Below are 19,141 nucleotides of genomic sequence, written 5' to 3'. Positions count from 1 at the left end.
TAAAAGTAGCTAGAAGCTTGTAAGCTAATAAAATTAGTTCGCACTTCATTCTTTAAAAGTCTCAGCTCTTCCTGTAAATAGTCAACTTCCTACAATTCCTAAAAGTTCAGTAAGAGTTGAAAGCACTTAGTAACTCACAGGAAGTTGCTCAGCACTGCACCATGGTGTTTATAGAGCAGAGTTTGAAAGTGTGGTTGCTATGACAGGTTCTTCAGAGAGACACATCTTCAAACAAAGAAGATTCTTTCTCAAGCGTAAGTCTTCAGGGATTCACTCTAAGTCACATAGCTGTTAACACATTTATGTTGATTGAATGAGAGAGTGTTATATGTAGACATCAACTTTCAAAAGGGCTGTGATTTAGAGAGCTGCAGGTGTTGCTTTTGTAAATTTCATAGAGTTCAGTGCCAAAAGAGGACACAGCACGAAAAATTATAAGCAGATCAACTAAAGCATTTTTTTCAATAGAATGTACTGAAGAAAGCCTTGTCAATGTCTGTGACTTATCTTTCCACTTCTGTAAAACATGGTACAGATGTAACTGTCTAGTCTGACTTTTAGTCACAATATTTAGCTACCTGAAAGATAAAGTATAATGAGACACTATACATTTCTCCTTCTTCGGTCTTTCCCAGTTTTGGAACTGTGAGCCTTTGAAAGCAGATGACATACTCAATTATTATCAAGTAAATTTTTTATCTGTCATTTGACACTTGTGACAGCAGATGAAATATAAAAAGACTAAACTTGCACTACAGAATTAGCCTGCAAAATATACTCACGTGTATCCAACACACAAAATATAAATTACCTCTCATAAGTATCTGAATAATACTTTTATGGTTTTCAGGTAAGATCAGCTAAAGTTCTGGTGACATCACATTTCTATAATATCTTTCAGAATGTTACATATCATGTTCTGCTGAAAAGGAAATCTTAAAGTCCAAGAGTTCTGCTGCAACCTGGAGTACTCTGGAGTACTGGGGAAAAAGGATAGTGTCTTAGTGTGTGTTAGTCTTAGCTTCAAATGTTTATAGATCATATTTGCTCCTTGTGTAAATCAATATAATTCCACTGACTTCAATGGAGCTATGCCAAGTTAACACCAGCAGATGAATCCAGTCTTTTGTTTTGTATCAAAACTCACATCTTCCAAAGGTTATTTTAGGCTCTACACTCGGCAAGTTGTTGTGACTGTGAAAGTGTTATTCAGGTTTCAGAAAAAGGATTTCTGCAGGATGGTGACAGTACAAACCAGCTTCTTCTACCTTGTCAATATGGCCCAGCTTTCTGTTTGAAGAGCTTTTTCAGTAATTGTAAAGTCAGAAGAAAGCACTGTGATAATTTACTTCGACTTTCTATATATAGAGAGGTCATCATAATTTCTGGGCCCAAATCAGGAAAGCATCCTACCTCAATTTAGACATTACTGACAATTTCACAGGATGTGTATTACTTTCCCTTTTTATTTGCTTTTATGTTTTTAATCTCATTCTTAGTGTGAAAATTGTTAAGCTTTAACTTTATTTAACAGTCTGTTCCTAGGATCTTGTTCCATACATAGTTACTTCCAGTCCTGAGCTGCTGTGCTCCTTAAAGCACCTTTTTGATACACTTGTTTAAAACAGACTGAGCACCAAAGATCTCCTCTCCAGAGAAGAAGGAGCATTATAGTCTCTGAGACAGTTCAGTGAGTGACATCTCTCATGAAGCAGTCACTGAAAACACAGACTAAAAGCCATGGGGATTTCTCATTTGTCCAAGACTACCAAACTACTTACAAATAAGTAATGGTCACTTGTGTTTTGAGGTAGCTGCTGAGTTAGAAAAGAAAGCATTCACTGTCCATCCCCTCAGGTACCATTGTTACCAGGACATAAAAATTTCTTATCTTTCAGTGCTGAAATGACTCAGTTTGTCTTTGACTTCACTGGCAACAGAGAAGTATCATAAGATGGAATTCATCTCACCCCACTTTAAATGTCTAAATCTGATCTACTTCTTATGTACTTTTCATAGTCAGAAAGAGATAAATAGGCACTTCCATGGCACCTCTGTCCCACACAAAGCTTGACAGATAATCTAGTCTGAGTGTTGGAGGTAACTGTGAGATTTCCATGTTGAATCTTATGAGAGAAAGAAGACTCTGAGGATGAGATTTAGGGGAAGTCTCACAGGAGATTGATATGAACAGAAAATAATGAAAACAAGAACTCAGAGTAAATATGAAGAAAGTGTGGAACCAAAAAGAAATCAAAAGAAAGACAAAGGAGTTCTTGGTAGGCAAAGGCACAAGCAAAACCAAAGGGTGCAACTGCACAGAGGTAGAAATTATCTGTGCTGTGGTTCCACCAGTCATTGGAGAAAAAGTCCAAAACTGCCAGAGACTGTGAAAATGACAAATCCATAGAATCTCGGCAAGCAACATCCGTTTCTTATTGTCACAAAATATTTTGCCAGTTGGGAAGGATATCATCTGTAGGGTTTTGCCAGAGAAGGAAACAATATTCAAGGGAAAGGGCCTTCTAAGTGTACACATATATGAACCCATTTGATTATATTTTGTATTAGAACTTGTAATGAACACCACAGTTTCTGCACTTCAGTTGCACTTTATGTGTGATTATTTTGCTTGTTCTCTCCATACATGCACATATGTAAAACCATATGTATTTATTAAAAGACTAAGCTGCTACTGTCACAGAAGTAGGATACAACAAAGGGACAAAATACTAAATTTGGCAATAGCATTTCCTATGCTTTACAGTACTGCATAAAACAAATCTATAAATTCTGAGCAGCTTCAGGGGGAAATTACTGCACACTGATAGCTCAACCTGAAAAGATTTTTTTTTTCTACATTAAGAATAAATAATAAAGATTATAATCCTGGCAGCAGGTTTTTACACCTACATCCAAAGGACATGTAGGTTTATGACCTACTATTACCTACGACCTAGAACAGTGCAATGTCTTAAAATGTGAACCAAACCTTTTACTGAGCTGTACTGCAGACTCCACTGCTGCAATCAATACTCCAAAGAGCCCTATTTTTCTTGTACAAGAGACATACATATATCCGATATTTGAGGAAGCCAGGTGAATAAATCAATAGCTAAACAAAAATGCACTTAATCATATCTGTTTTGGACAGATGCAGGTTGGAAAACCTATATGGCCCACAGAATATCTTCTGCCTAAAGCTTAGACAGGAATCTGTGTTTCCTAAATGGCAACATCCTGTTGCTGGGCATCGCTGAAGCTGGAGTGATCACAGTAGCAAGTAATTGTGTGCCAGCCAGGATCTACTGCTCAAACTTTTAAGTTCCAGTATAGTTTGTTGTTGGAGTACTTTAGCATAAATATGTAACTCGATAACCACCAAATTATGTACTTTGTAAGTTTTACAGCTTTCCTGGAATATGTAGCAAAGATTCACACATTCACTTTAACCTTAAATCGACTTGGCTGCATTTTCTTACTTAAAGTCAGCCCAAGGAGGAATTGAATATACACACATAATTTATCTCTCCTTAATGGTTTTAAGTGGTGACCATTATTGGATATTTCTCATGGTACTGCAAGTGATCATTAAACATACATAATAGCCCTACTAAATGAGTAGATAACTCTAATGCCAAAATTTTCCCTGTTCAAAGGTACGTTTGTGCATGGAATCACTGCTATGCTTAAAGGTGCCCCTTTACTTGACATTACTTAATAAAGCCCTTTGAGATAACCACAGTGCGAGAGATGTTTTAGAAAAGCACAATTTTATTTCTTCTCCGTCTTAGCCCTAAGCGGTTCAGCATTATTTGAACATCAGCAACAGCATTTCTTTATGACTTCAAAGTCAGAACCTAACCTCAAATTGGCAGTGCACCTCGAGATTAAGGCTGTGCCCAGCACTCTGAGAAATGGATGTTTTCAGCAGAAAGAAGAGCAACAGGAGGTAACAACACGACAGTCTAAGATCACTCAATTAGAAGGTTTATTAAGGTTACACTAAGGTGCCTGTCATGAACACTCTCACAGTAAACACTTTAAGAAAGGTGTGAGGAAAAGTATGAAACCACTAAGCTTGGAAAGAGTTCTGCATTTGTTATTAACATGGAAGAAGGGCAAGATTCCTCCCAACACAGCAGAAAGCTGTGTCAGGCGCACTGCAACCAATGCAAGCCCAAAAAAGTCTTTTATTTTAAAATACGTGATCCTGACAAGAAGAAAAGACAAATAGATGTCTGAGGTCTTCTATTTCCCACCAGTTACAGCTACTGTGTGTTTAGGAACGCGGTGAGAGGTCCCTTCTCCGCAGTACCAGAGCAGTCTCAGTGCAGTCAGCCTGAGCCGCGGGAGCTGGGCAGCAGCTGCAGGAAGCAGTTTTGGGGTGTCGCTGGTGCAGAGATGACAGCAGCTCAGGCCGCGTGCGACAGGCTCCTCACTCAGCACACCCAGTCCCGCCGCTCTGCCCAGACAGCCCCTGTTCCCGCAGGACGCTGAGCCGGCCCTCTATTTTTATTTTCGGCCCCTTATCGCAGAGTTTAATCAACTCAACAGGCGCTTCCGTCCTGCTGCTACGCGGAAAAAAAAGGAATCGCTCTCCTGATCCCACCTATTTCGGCGTTCTCCTTTGCCAACCTCCCTGCCCTGTGCGGCGCTCTCTCCCCACACGGCGGGCGGGCCGATACCTGAGGGGGCCGGGCGTGCCACACGCAGCCCCCGGCCCGCGGGGCACCGGCGCCGGGGCCAGGCTCCCCGCGGCGGCGGGGCCGGGCGCGGCTGGGGCCGGCGGTCCCCGGGCGGGCGGCAGAGGGCGCCCCGCGTTCCGCAGAGCAGGGCCGGGAGGAGCCTCCGGCGCGGCCGGGGAGGGCCGGGGGGAGGGCCGGAGCTGCCACGTCCTCGGCGGCGAGCGGCGGGCGGGGAGCGCAGCCCGCGCCTCAGCCCCACGTGTGGCGGCGGAGCGGGGAAGTTGCCGGCGGCCGGCGCTGCGGACCCTGCTCCTGTCCCGCCGCTGGCCGGCCCTTCCCGTCCCTCGGGAGGACGCAACTCCAAGTAAGGGCGCTTGGCGGCCACGCTCCCGCCCGCTGTCCCGGGAGAGGCCGGTGGGTGCGGGAGGCGCTGGGAAGGGGGCGGCGGGGAGCGCCGTGACCGGGCTCGGGGCGAGCCCGCGGTGTCCCGGGGGAGCCGCGGGCAGCGGGATCGGCGGATCAACTTCCTGCGGACTTGGGCTCCGAGCGCTCCGTCCCGCGGCCGGGGTGCCGCGGATAAGCCCGGAAAGTTTGGGAAGGCGGAGGGCGGGCGGGGAGCCGGGAGCCGGCCGGGGACGGCGGGAGGGAGCCGCCGCCGGGCCACGCTGCCGGGCTGGGTGGCAGCCCCCGGGAGGCTCCGCTGAGAGGCTGGCGAGGGAAAGAACTGCTCCGAACACTCGCAGAAGACTTTCGGGGTTTTTGTGTTGTTGCTTTTTCTTTTTTTTATCTACTTAATTTCGATTCCCAGTCGTGAGTACAGTTGTGCCAGAAAATGACCGAGACCTATGTTTAAGCAGCCTGTTGGAAAAAAAAAAAATAAATCTTAGGAAAGCATTAAAGGTGACGCAAGAAAGAAAGAAAACGATCTGTTCTGAATGTAAAAACGTGGGGTTCGTCTCTTTTTGAAAGCACCGTGCCCTAATTCGTGCGTGTTTTGTCCCTGCGATGAGCTGTCATGAGTTCGGTGCAGAGTTTTGTGGTTCTCCTTATCGTTGATTGCCTTAAAAATTTATTTGCTGAGTTTCTAAACGGACTATAGTTCAATCCTTTCTCTTATTTTTCGACTGTTTTAAATGTTCTCTTGTCAGAGTGGTTTCTGTTCCGTGGTCCCTATCGTGTCTAAATTTGTATGATATTTTTATCGGTCTATGGGGTGGTGCCATCCTGGGTCGAACCTCTGGGGGTTTCCTTGTTTCTCTCAATTTTGAAAATTTGATTGTCAGTTATTTTTAGCTTCGTTCAGAATTTCCTCCTTGAAATGAACTAGAAGTCTTACAGGAATTCCCCTATGCCCTGTTGAAAAAAAGTGAAATGAGTTTCTGTTGGTACATTTTTAATAACTTTTTGCTCTCCTTCTCTCTCTTAATTGCCTTTTAGTAGCTTATTTATAACATATAGACCTCCTAAGATGAAGCTAAGAAGAAAACTATTCTCAGCCTTTGTTGATTTCACTGATTTTTGTCAGGTAAACAAACTGCTCCTTGCACAGCAGTTTTAGCTGCTGGTTTCCCTAATGCTTTGTGGGAAACGTGGAAGGGACATCTACCAACAGGAATTGTAGGTGAAGCTAGCAAATACTGCCCAATATTTTGGGAGAACTACCTGTTTCTTCAGTGCATTTTCCAGCCTGGGCTTGCATTGGTCTCCATTCTTCTCCTCGAGAGGGTTTTGGCAGAGCTGTTGGCCACAAATGCAGGGCAGCACAGAAGAGCATGGACAGCACTGACAGACTTACAGAGATAAAGACAAATGATGTGCAGAGCTGGGCAGCTTCACATGCTGCCAGGGTGGACACTGCAAAGCTCTCCTAGGGAGTCCTGGGCACACATTACACCTTTTTGGGGTATGATTGGTGTTCACAGTCTGATGGGACTGGCTTGTTTTCCAACCAGTGAACATCAAATGTTCAGTAGTGGCTGCATACCCACACCTCCTGTCTGTGGAACACCATCTGAGCTTTGTAGCTACCCCAGAGTGTGGGGTGGACATGGGCCTGTGTGAGGTGACAACCCTCAGGGATGCTCCCTAGCTCATTGCTGCTTGTTTGGAGAGAGGTGTGGGTGCAGTAGCAGCGAGACAGTGGACACTGTGCTCACTTGTTGCTGCTAGATCTGTATGCTAGCAAAATAATGTCAATATTTTTTAAAAATCTAATCATGTTTTTCTATGCATTAAATAATGACAGAAATGCTTTTACATACATATATATATTGGTATATGTGTATATGTACATATAAAAGATACATGTTCTGATTAGGTGATACGACCTATCTTATTGGATGGTAGATACATTTGATGATGGCAGTGTGTAATGCAATGCAGTTTCCTTGTTTGTTTTCACCAATTTTCCTTCTCCATCATCTTTCTCCCTTTCCTGTTACTTTGAAGACCAGCAAGGCTTGTCCCAATGGTGGTGTTCCACCAAGAAGCAGTGATGAGGAAAAGCTGAATGAGCTCCTGCAGGAAGTCACAGGAGATGGGTCCTGATTCAGCAGGCAGCACTGCTGTCATGGGGGCTGTGCTCAGAGAGATACATTGATCTTTTGCAGTGCTATCTTTGAGGGAACTGACCACAAATTCTCTCTGCTGAGCTGGGCAGGGCTTTGCTTTTACTGCTACAGATGTGCTTCAGCTGCTCCCAAAGCCATCTGAGCCCTTTGAGAATGGACCTGAGATCTCATTCAGGTCTAGGTGCTTCAGAAAAAAATGATCTCTGTCTGCATACTAATCTCTGCATCATGAACTGCAAGAAGCATCCCTGGGTGGATTGTCATCCGTGACATGCAGTAGGAATTTGTGCTGCATGCCAATATAGATTTCTCTAGTTTTTGATTCATTATGAAAATGCTCGGAGAAATTATCCCGCAAAGAGATCTTGCCCGTTGTCTTCTCTGGAGATCCCCAAGGCTGATGGCTTTACAGGGCCACCAGAGCAGTGGCAGGGCTGTAAGTCCACACGTTGTGTAACCAGGTGAGACTGTTCTCTAGAGGGTGAAAGATCCTGAGGTGTACGTGATGCCGTTCTGGGTTGCTTCTCTTTTGGTTTCTTTTGGTTTTTTGTTGTTTTTTTTTTTTAATTTTTTAAAAGTTATAGCAGTAACAGCTTCCCAGTAAGTCCTGCGTACAGCTGAGGAGTTACCTTCCTTTCTGCTCATTGTGGGAAAGAGTTATGTGGACAGATGTGGCTTGTGTGAGGATTTGCTGAGCTCTTAATCCTGTTTGTGGCTGATAGGCCATGCAAATATGGAAGGGCATCTCTTTCAGTATATAAAGGTCTTAACTGCTCACCACCTTAGGGAAATGTGCTGTTAAAATGCTGTAATTGTTTTATCAGTAGCTACAGGCCATGAAGTTGTAGATGTAAAATCCTGCAACAGTGCAGACCACCTCCCCCAGCCCTTTTTTTTTTTTCCTTCTGATTGCTTGTTTGGGTTTTTTGAGAAAGATATTTTTACTTGTTAAGACAAACCATAAAATAATTACTGTAGGTAAGAGAGGAATCAGGCTTTGTATAATGAATGGGGGAAGTAGCCAGAGATGAGAAATTTGTTAGCCCTTTGAGCACATATGTATCTTGACTGGATGAGAATGTGTCATAATATTATCTCTGTTGTCTTTTGCTCTGTTGTCTTGTCACTGGTTTAGTTTCAGGATGAGGTTTTTTTCAGTCTTCTTTATCCTTCTTTGTTTGTTGTATTGTACGCCCATTTTAGATGCAAAGAAGTTAGTCGCTTCTTACTTTCTTAAAAGTGTGAGCTGTTGGGATTTTGTGTACCCAGAAGTTTCTGACCACTGTTGTCATTAGAAATCTTGTAGAATTTCTCAAAAGGTAGGGCATACCCCAATCAAATGACTTTGCATTAAAGTTCTGAAAGTACAAGCATAATTTTAAATATGTGAGCGACTTGTCAGAAGGGTTATCTTTTGAGTCCAGCAGTATGCTGGTGAAAACTTCATGTAAATGAAAGAATGTGCAGTGCAGTGAACTTCCCACTGCAGTTTCCGGTGAGTGTAGAAAACACCATTTTTTGCAATTCATGTGTGCTGTTTAAGTAGCTACTTAATTGACAGGGGCTGCATTCTTGGGGCCAGAGGAGTTACATTGTGTAGTTTTGTGGTGAGATTCTTTGGGGATAAAAACTGCTGAGTACCTGCCTGCCTTCCTGTTTGCTCCTAGCTGTATTAAAGGCATGTGCAAGATAGGGACCTTACTTCCACCTTAACCAAGGTTCAGTGGGAGATGTTGATAAAACCAGAAATTTGGGCTGGATTTGTAGGTGGTTGATGGGGGGTAAGAGATTTGTGACACTGACTTTTGCAGCATGCACAGCACTTGACTGTTAGGTTTCTCTTGAGTGCAGGTTGATAACCGAGCCACGCTTGTATTTTCCCCTGTCTGTAAGAGCTGCTTCTGTGACCATAATGCAGTCTCTGACTTACAAAAATGAGACACAATAATATGGAAATTCAGTGAAAGTGTCAGTCTTAAGTGTTTGGATTTTTTTTTTTCTTTAAATAGGTAGTAACAATAATGCTGGGCTTTTCCCAGTCCTCTGCAGGTGCCTGTGGACAGGAAGGTAAAGGGACATAGCAGAGGAGTCTGGCTGCATGCAGAGTGGGTGGGTTCTCATCTGCTCAGGTGGGTATTGACTTTCTGTGTTACAGCAGAGGGTCAGAAGAGACAGCTTTACAAGGTTTTGTGAAACAGCCTGATGCATGGAAGCAGGAATGCTGAAACTCATTATTGGACTTACCAAAGCCTGTGAACCAGGCTAGAATGTGAACTCGTGACTGGTGCCCTGAGCCTTAGTGCCAGCTAACCTCTTTTCTGATCCCTTTCATGATTTTTATTTTATCTTGTTTCAATTGCCCATGTTTTCCATTAGACTTTTTCTTGTGGTCCTCTTATTTGCACTGGTATTTTTCTTTCCTATTTACCCAAGCTGTCCTTTGACAGTTTCTCTGGTTTTTTTAAATTGCATTGTTGATTTTTCTCCTGTGCACAACCTATGTTGTTTACATTTATTCTTCCTTTATTCATCTTCTTACATTTTTCTCTTTTAACTCTTATCCTTAGAGGAACCGGTTTTACTCTTAGAGACCAGCCCTTTCTTATTGATTGCCAGCTGCTTTTATTGAAACTAATTTACATTCTCTGCTCTTATTGTGCTAGACAGAGGACTAGTGATTTTGAGTAAAGCTCTTTCCCGAAAGACTTTGCTCAGAAATTGTCTCTGTATTTCACAATAAGAGTGGAAAATAAAGAGCAACATCAGTGCAAAAGCTGCTTCTGCCTAAACCAATGTGTTTGTGTCTTTGTCACATGAAGAGTAGCAGTGTGGCCTGCCCTGCTGCAGGCACAAATGACTTTTTCAGGCTGAAATGAGCTGGTGTGGTGAGGGGGAGTGCAGAATGAGGTGGCCTTATGTTTACTTATATGGGAACCCCTTAGACTCTGGCAGTAAGAAACCAAATCCATTTTGATTGTGACTGTGTCCTGCCTTGGTACAGCTGTGATTTTTTGTTGTTGGTTTTTTTTTTTTTTTCCCCATAAACTGATCTAAAAAAATTTATGAAGAATAAAGATGCACTACAGTTAAAGAGTTGAAGAGTTATGTTTACTTGATGGTAAACTTGGGGAAAAAAAAGGTTAAATGAGAGGAGATGGCTTGGTAGGCTTTAACACTCCAAGTATCATCTGCCTTCAGACAGGTTCTTTTGAGAAGGGTCTCTAATAAGGCTTCTCAAGCCTTATTAGTTGCTAAGCATAAAACCCTTGTTTTCAGGTCATGTTGATTTTGGGCTTTGTGTCATGCTAGAGGTATGGATAATCAGGGTTTGGATATACTCAGGGTGTATATCCCATTTCGTTCTCAGACTGCTTTTGGTTTATAAATTGGTCTCACTGCTTTTTCACACGGTGTCAGTTTGGTTTGACACCTTGGCTTTGCTTGTATATTTGGAAAGGAGACCGTGGTACAGTGCTTAGTGTCAGGTCTGGAGGGGAAAGTGTGTTACATAAATTTCTTACCAAAATTCACTGTGGTGCTCTGCCTCTCAAGTGTTTGTTCTTGGCATGTCTGCTGACTGGTAATTATATGTCAGTAGCATCGTTGCATCAGGATTGATCTTTGACTTTGGCACCCAGCTAGAAGCATAACAAAAGGAAGGAAGCTGCAGGATGGATTTTTCAGTTACAAAAGTGCACCCTCAAACACAGATGAGGTACATGGCTCTCATGATACAAATAAGATAAGAGAACCCAGAGCCTTTTTTTAGTCTTACTGGTGCTGGTGTAAAATATGGCTCTGAGTCTGCAGTCATGCCACAAAAAGGTTCAGGAAGTTCATCTGTGGTTAGTTGTCTTTGCACATTCAGGTCTGCTTAAAGACCTGTGCACTTAACTGTGCTGGCTGTGGCCATCAACTCAACTTTCACAGCCTACTTTGAATGGAAAAGCATACAGCTAAACTCTAGCATAATTTAGGACAAAAACTGCAGGATAAATGTGTCTGAAGTGGCTTGAGAGGTTTAGGTGTTAATGCTGCACAGCATCAGAAAAACCTGAGTTTTTTGAATTCCTAACTGTTGCAGGAGAGGCTTGTGTTTATAGCGTTATAACCTGTGAAGTACATTTGAAGGCTTGGAGCCTTAGAGTTACTTGTGTGCAGTACTTTAGCATAGAGGAAAATGCTGCATGCCAACTTTTTGCCTTAATGTTAGGGTTTGATGCCGTTACTCAAGTCTTGATGCTGGTTCTTGCTGCTGAATTATTATTTCAGTCTGCAGAGCAAACAGTTTCCCTGCATTGTTTAAGTCTTTCCCACAGTTGTAAGATAAATGCTTAAGAGTACAGGAAATGGTGTCTGTAAAAGTAAGATTTGATCTGAAATCTGATTGCCTGAACAATTGCTAAGTCTCTTACACTTTTAAAAGTTGAACATGACTTAGTTCTTTCTATTGATAATTTACTTAGCATGTTAAACTCATTGTACAGTAATGTCCATCAAACACACTTTTGCTTTTCTTTTAAATTCCATTAAAAATTGAGGAAGAGAAACAGAAATATTTGTATACAATCATTTTCTTCCCATGTCTTCCAGCTATAGCACTGCCTTCCTGAGTTGGGAGAAAGTGAAACCTTTCTTTTCTGTGTCCAAACACAAAATACAGAAGCCAATAGTAGAAGTAGGAGTGACAATCCATTTGACTTTTTAAATTCTGGCCTTTGTTAATAACAGGATGGGTTGTTACTATTGAATATGATGTTGTATTAAAAAAAAAGGTATTGACTTTAGTATGTGCTTGAGGAGGAGCAGGGAGAGTTTTCAAGCACCCCAAAAGAGCTGTAGGAATAAATCTTTGGAGCAAATTCAGTAACAAGTAGAAATATTCGAGTTGGTTTGTGCATCTTAGCACTGATATCCTCCTGAACAAATCACACCCATCCTAACACACACACAGTGTAGCTGTACAGTGCCTTGCAGCCTCACCTGCACTTTTCTGCACACCCTTCAAGTAATTAGACAGGAGCAGGATGTTCTGTGTAAGCCTTTGAGCTTTGTTATTTCCGTGCTGTGCTCAGTGTGAAATGCAGTGCTGAGGGAATGGCCTTCTTTGGCTTAGGCACAGCATCTGGAGCTGCTTTGCATCTGATCCCCCTGAACAGGAGTGAGGAGGATGGGTCTGCCTGTGCTGTAGCACCCTGTCATGCCCCATGTCTGCTTCTGGTAAATCAAAGCTGTTGACAGCTGGCTTAGCTGGTTTTTTCATGTTCTCTTTGGAACAGGATGATCTTTAAGGTTCCTTCCAAACCAAACCATTTTATGATTCTCTATATATGTTCCTGAAATGCCCAAATGCCAGTGTGAGGTTAGGCCCAGCTATCCTTTGTGACTGACAAAATTTCTATGTGGTTTGGGGAGGGATGTGATTTCTTTGGGGTGGGCTTTTAAAATTTTTTGTTCTGTGGGTTTTTGTTTTTTTAAGTTGGTTGTTTTGAGGTGTTTCGGAAAGAAAGTACCTGTGCAATTGCTCCTTGACTTTTAACTTCTGGATATGTTTTGGGAAAAAATATTTTGGGTTTTTTTTTCCTAATGCCTCACAAAACAGTGAAAAAAGAACCCCTGGCCCCTAAAGCTTTTCTGCTTAATGCACTTCCTTGACCTTTTCAAGTACTTTGTGCTTTTGCAAGGATATAAACCTGGATATTTTATGTATTTTGTGTTGCTGAACTAACTGGAAAATTTGGGGGTTTGAGAGATAGGAACTTTGATGATAAATGCATTTTGCCCTTGTAAAACTTCATCTGTATTCTCTGTGCTGGGCACTCCTGAAGGAGAAATTCAGTATGAAGAGAGGTCTTGTGACAGTTTTGCCCTTAGAAACCCTTAGAAGCACAGGAGAGGAAGAATTAAAGGAAAGAGCTGCAGTGTGCAAAGTCTGAAGAATTAACATCAGTCCCTTTTTCATACAGTGGAAAGAAAAGAGTTGACTGGAAGAAGAAATCTTTCCTGTGCTACTGGTGGAGAAGTACAGACCATATCTGAGACCTAGATAGGGCCTCTCAAGCAGCAGAAGTGTACCCCACTGCAGAAGCTTTCTGGGCTGTGATCAGTGGTCTGAAACACTGTTTAAGAAATTGTCAACAAAATATGTATTCAGTTAGTTCATCTGCAAACTTCAAGTGTATTTGATAAAGCCCATATAGTGCAATTCAGAAGTATTCTTAAGCTTAACCTTATATTAATTAAAAACAGGCATCATGGTGGAGTATACTGCATGTAGTGGACAGCATGTACTATCTGCATAAATGACTGAAAACTTTGCTACTGGCATTTACTTGCTCTTTTACTTTATGCCAAATTTTATTTTTGCTGTTTTTTTTTTTTCCTAGTGAAATGAGTGGGTAGAAACCTTTTGCTGAATATTTCCACCCATGTTTTTATTCATTGTGTGAAAATAATGTTACACTGTTACCAAAACAAAAAAAAACCCCTCAGGTTGTAGGCATATATTGTAATATCATTGGCATTTTTTTCCTGTAAGCATGACAGTGGATGCAAAGGTGTGTATTTAGCTTGAGAAGGGATATAGTTGCTTTCTAAAATAAATGCTGTTTATGAAAGTTTATTACAAATTGTCTACAGGAGAATGAACATGCAAGGATCAGGGTATATAATGTTTTCTTTGAAACGCACCTTTGGTAAATGTTTTTTAACAGTTGCTAATCTGTTTCCTGCCTAGGAAACCAAGGAAGTCAAAGAGAAAAGAAGATTATGGACATATTTGTTATTCAATGCTGTGTTGTTTCTCCGACTTCCATCTCCTACGCAGTCAGAAACTCTGCAGGAAAGGGATATGTGACTTGTGTTGAAAACTTTCAGATTTCCTGTTTCTCTGGGCATGTAGGCTTCTAGCTGAGCAGGTTAACCTTTACTGCTGGGCCGTCTCTCTCCATATTTTCCTTTGTCCTGGAAAATTTTTGGTCTCCATTATTCCTGACCATCCTGGACAGTTGGCAATCTCTTCCTTCCAGGCTGACAATACCAGCAGTGCAGTGCTATGTGCAAGTCCCTTTGAATTCTGCTGTCAGTTGCATTTCTTGTGAATAAAGTGTTTCAGAATTCCAGGGAGTCCTGAATATAAACGTATCAATTATGTGTCAACACAACAGCATCTGTCCTTGAAATTGGGTATCAGTTTATTTGGCATCAGCATGGCAAAGATTTGGCTGACAGCCAGAGTGAAATATTCCAGCAAAAGCTGCTGCAACAGAAGCCATCTCAGAAGCAATTCGCTGAAATTCAGGGTGATGCTCTAACATCATCTTTTAGTAAATTCTTAAGACATGAGGGACCTTAAGCAAAAAACCTTTCATGTTCCACGTTCTTGCCTCCTATTATTTCTTTTTCATGTCCAATTTTTTTTGTTATTCTTCTCTTAAAAAAGATGCATACAAGGTTCTGGGATGTATATATCCTGTGATTTAATATCCTTTTTTGGCTTTCTGCTTATTTCAGTGTTGTTTACATAAAAGTTCCAAATGAATGCAAGCAGTGATGCTTGGGAAAACGTTGCTTTAGTATGAAAGAGGCAAGGCTCTCAAAACAGGAGAGTAAGAAATTGCCCCTTGTAAAAGATGTGTGTTCTGGAGGTTTTGTATATTTTTTTCTTTTCTGAAAAACTTTGTCTCTTCCTTGCTTTTTTTCCTAGATCTTTAGATCTTTTTCTAAGATTTAAGTAAGTTTTGCATTCTCAAAGATGTGAATAAGTCAAAAAAGTAATTTCAGAAATTTAGGAAACCCCAAGTCCGTAACACTCTCCGTTTGTCACGGACATAACTGCCGTGGTTGAGTGAGCACGTCAGCATACCTGTGGGAAATGGGGAACTCAGATCACTTTGTTTTTATGGATGATCTGTATCATACTTGAAGGAGGTGAAGAGGAAACTCTTCGATCTAATGGTATAGCTTGTAATAGTCACCTGGTTGATTCTGATACCTGTTTAAAAACAAAACCAGGATGAGTTGGAAAGGAGAAAATACAGCAGAAAGGCTCAGTATCATGTAGCATATCAAGGTGTTTATCTCGTGCCTTTTAACTGACTGGGCTCCAAACAGTCCCTATCCCTTCATCAAAATAAAGTTTTTCACTTGGGTGCTAAAAAACCGTAATTTCTAGGAAAGCATTAAGAACAATAAGGGATAAAAGTAGCTGGGAAAAAATACACATTGGATTTTCAGTTCTGGAGGAAAAGCTTGTAGAATAAAGATGAACTGGGTTTTTTTAAAGGTTTGTATGTTTTGGTGTTTTTCTGGGCTCTTCCCCTTCTCCTTGAGGTTTTAAGTCCTATGAAGTTGAGTTTTTCTCAGAGGGGAGAGAACAATGAAAGGGAGGGAGATCTATCGTATATTCTGCATTTAAAATGGGCTGGTTTCTCTTTGGCAGAAAATAAATAGTAAATAGTGGATTAGCTCTTAACTTTGTACTCTCAAAAGAAATCACAATTCTAGAGTTAAGTAATGAAACCTCTTTAGGAAAATCAATGTTACCTGTATCCAAGCTCAATTTATTCAAGAGGTCAGCTTTGTTGCTGCCCCGGCATGGCTTGAGTGTAATGATTAACAACCTCTTAATGACTGTTCATGTAACTTCCATCTGGTATTTTATATAAGCGCAAGCCAAGATGGTAACAGAATGCTGTAGTAAAGCAGTATGTGCTATTCGGGGGAAAATCTCCTTCCAAATCCTGTATGCAGCATGCATCAGCCCCAGTGAAACTGAGAGAAGCCCATTAAGAAATCCGATTAGCTGTCTGCTCTCTAGGTGAGTTAAAATCTCTGTCCAGCGTGGTAATCAGTGATGTCTAACTGCTGGCTTATCTGGTAATAGTGCTGTCACCTTTTATAGGCGCCTCTCTTGCAGCTCTGCCTGGCTTGTGTATTCATTTCAGCCACGCAGAACACCGAGCAGCCGAGTTGAGACCCTGTTATAAATTCTAAAATCCTCTTCAGAGCCGAGGCCGGCACTGTCGTGTTCTGTTGTGTTGCCCTTTGTTCCTGCAGGTTTCCTTGTGAGATCTCCAGGTGCCATGTAAGCAGTGGCACACAAGAACAGGGAGAGTGAGCTTTGTGTGAAAGCAGCATGGAAAAGTGCAGCATTAGGTTCAAGTTTTAAAGTAATGTCAAGTACTAGTTAGTGTGCTTGCTCCAGCAGTAGTTTTCTACAGGTGAGAAGAAAAAGAAACATATCATTTTGGGAAGAAATAATGGAAAATATTTCAAAAGCAGCTTTAGTTAATGTAGTAGCCTGTAAAGTCTAAATTGTTTTCCTGTTAAAATGCAGAATGTGAAGGAGAGCAATTCTAATGTCTGCAGTTTTTGACGTATTTATCTCCAGATCTGGTGTCCCTTCCATATCTATAGTTGTTCATGTCCATGGAGAGACCTGGCTGAAACCTGTGGAGCACTGCAATAGCAATCAAGATGAGTTGCCAAATGGGAACTGAACTTTTCATCAGCTCTTGCCACATAAATATAGTCCTGAATCTTTTGAAGATGTCATCTGTTGGTAGTTCCTTCCCATCGATGTTTGTTCATCTTCTATTCCTTTTACTCAGAGGAGGTGAATTTAGACTGCAGCCGTTTTGATAGCTGGGGTTTCTTAATTGTTGTATGTTTTCTGCTTGTGGGTTCCATCAAGTTACTGTGATCTCAGCCATGCTTTGTACCTTATTTTGTATTTAATTCTGTACTTGGTGTTGTGAAATATTTTAATACTGTGTCATTTCTGTTTAGGTTTATGAACAATTTTGAACTGTTTTTAGCATCCTCAGCTGATTGAAACTTCAGTGTGCCCTCAAGGAAAGTGAGGTGATACCTATGGTACAGCACAGTAGATAAGAGGTTATGCTTCTCTCTTCCCCTTCTCAGAAATCTGCTTTGCAAGTTGTAGTTCTAGTTTCAAATCTCGGTTGATTTGTGAAATGAAATCTCACTTCTCTGTGGGGAAAAGAGGGGTAAGCAATGGCTGATGGACTCTGTCATAGGAGGAGTAAGCAGATCTGGTACCTCCAGCCCTTTGTAGGAAAAAGATGGTTCTCAGAGTCCACCCGAGAGTGGAGGTGGTGTATCCTGTCCTCATCTTGAAGTGCACAGAACATGTTTGTTGATTCTCTTGGGTTTTGGAGATTCATGCTCAGAAGCATTATTCTAAATAATACCAATAACTTGGTATTATTTAGAATATTTAGGTTTTGGTCTGGTTAGTAAGAGGCTCTGTTAAACCACTGCTGGGTTTTCTGCTCAGATATTTGGTTTATCCCTCCCACTGTGTTGAACCTCCATTACTTTTCTTAGTCTTGTCTATTCTTCCCGATTCAAATTAGTTGCAGTTTTGGAGGAAATTGACATTTTCCTTGTCTTTACACTTCCACCAGAAATTCAAAGGATGAAATTCTCCTTCTTCACTCTCAGGAGTGAAGTGCAATTTTATAGTACCATCAGATTAAATACTGGGGTCACTAATCTACTCCTTGCACCACAGTTCTTGTATAGAGGAACAGCTTATTTGGAGCAGTATTTGCAGAACCATTTCAGTACATCTCACTCGCTATTTCCAAGTCAGTACTGCAACCTTATATAAGCCAGTCTCCATCCACTTAACTCCAGGACAAATGTGGTGATTAATATTTATATAAAAGCTTTCATGTTTCCACAGTGAAATTGTCTCACTTTGAAAAGAAAAGGTGTCTTTTTCCCTGTTGACTTGGTGTGGAAAAAAACTTGCAAAGGCTTCCAGCAGCACAGCATCCAAGACAGGCATCAGCAGAAGAACGGAGGTCATCTTTAATTCGGTATTTCATTTTGTGAAATTGCCTATTCCAAGAGAAATAAAACATTTACATGTATATTAACCAGTGTTTGCCAGCTCTTGGAATAAAGCCAGTTCTCTCAGGGCCAAACAAACGCTGAGTGAATGAGTAATAATCTGCAATTGTCACTCCTAATTTATGGATGAGTAGATAGAGCAATGTTTGCCATTTTAAGTTGTCCTATTTGCTTGAAAGACTAGAAATCATGATTAGCTGTTGGCTTGGAGTATCAATAGCATGTCTGTTTATAGCTGATTTACTCAGGGTAGCTGTTGCAAAAGTTCAAGACCTCCGCACATGATAAGAAGTAATTTTGAAAGAAGATGAGAACACATGAAGGTTACAGATGTTTTGGGACAGTAATTTGGAATCCGCAGCCAGAAGCTGAAGGATAAATGGCATCTCTTCTTTATAAATGACATGCAAGGTCTCCCTGTGCCTCGTTTATTTTCTGAGGAAATCTGTATCGTCATGTTAAGAGAAAATGTAAAATTCCATGGATTCCCAAGATAATGTCTGTATTGGCTTTTGTTGTTGATAAGTAAGAAGAGAGCATACTACTGATTGTCTTACAATGATGTTTCCTGTCTCTGAGCCTTTCTATTTGCCTAATTTGCCAACAAATGCAGTTAAAAGCAGTTTTGGAAACTTTGTTTTACATATTCATGAGCGTGCTTTTGTCATGAACTTAACAACAATGTTGCGTTGATTGGGGTGAATAAAAACAGCAATCAAACTCTATTTTGTTGGTAAAGAGGAGTGTTTTTAATGGAAATACTTAAAATCCTACCTTATAAAGCCCATATTATATACTGCAGGGAGTCCAAAAGCACAGCCCCTCTGGAGTAGGAGTTTATGGGAATGAGAGTCACTCTTGAGATTAAATTGTCTGCAGAGTATCCTGTGAAGTCTTCCATGAGGTCTCCCAACTGCTTGTGGAGGAGGCTGCTCCATCACGCCTAAATACGTAGGCAGGAGATGGATGAGAAGTAGAAACGTCAGCTGTCAGCCTCTAAAA

General features: G+C 41.4%; 1 long non-coding RNA gene across 1 annotated transcript; it reads left to right on the top strand.

Annotated features, from left to right (window-relative positions):
- The first annotated feature begins 12,819 nt into the window (after positions 1-12,819).
- On the top strand, positions 12,820-18,861 carry LOC134414361 (uncharacterized). Its single transcript, XR_010026708.1, has 2 exons — positions 12,820-16,076; positions 16,650-18,861. It is a non-coding gene; the product is annotated as an uncharacterized LOC134414361 (long non-coding RNA).
- Positions 18,862-19,141: the final 280 nt, after the last annotated feature.

This window comes from Melospiza melodia, chromosome 2 (genome assembly GCF_035770615.1).
Source record: "Melospiza melodia melodia isolate bMelMel2 chromosome 2, bMelMel2.pri, whole genome shotgun sequence".
Lineage (NCBI taxonomy): Eukaryota > Metazoa > Chordata > Aves > Passeriformes > Passerellidae > Melospiza > Melospiza melodia.
This window is presented reverse-complemented; position numbering and strand designations above follow the sequence as displayed.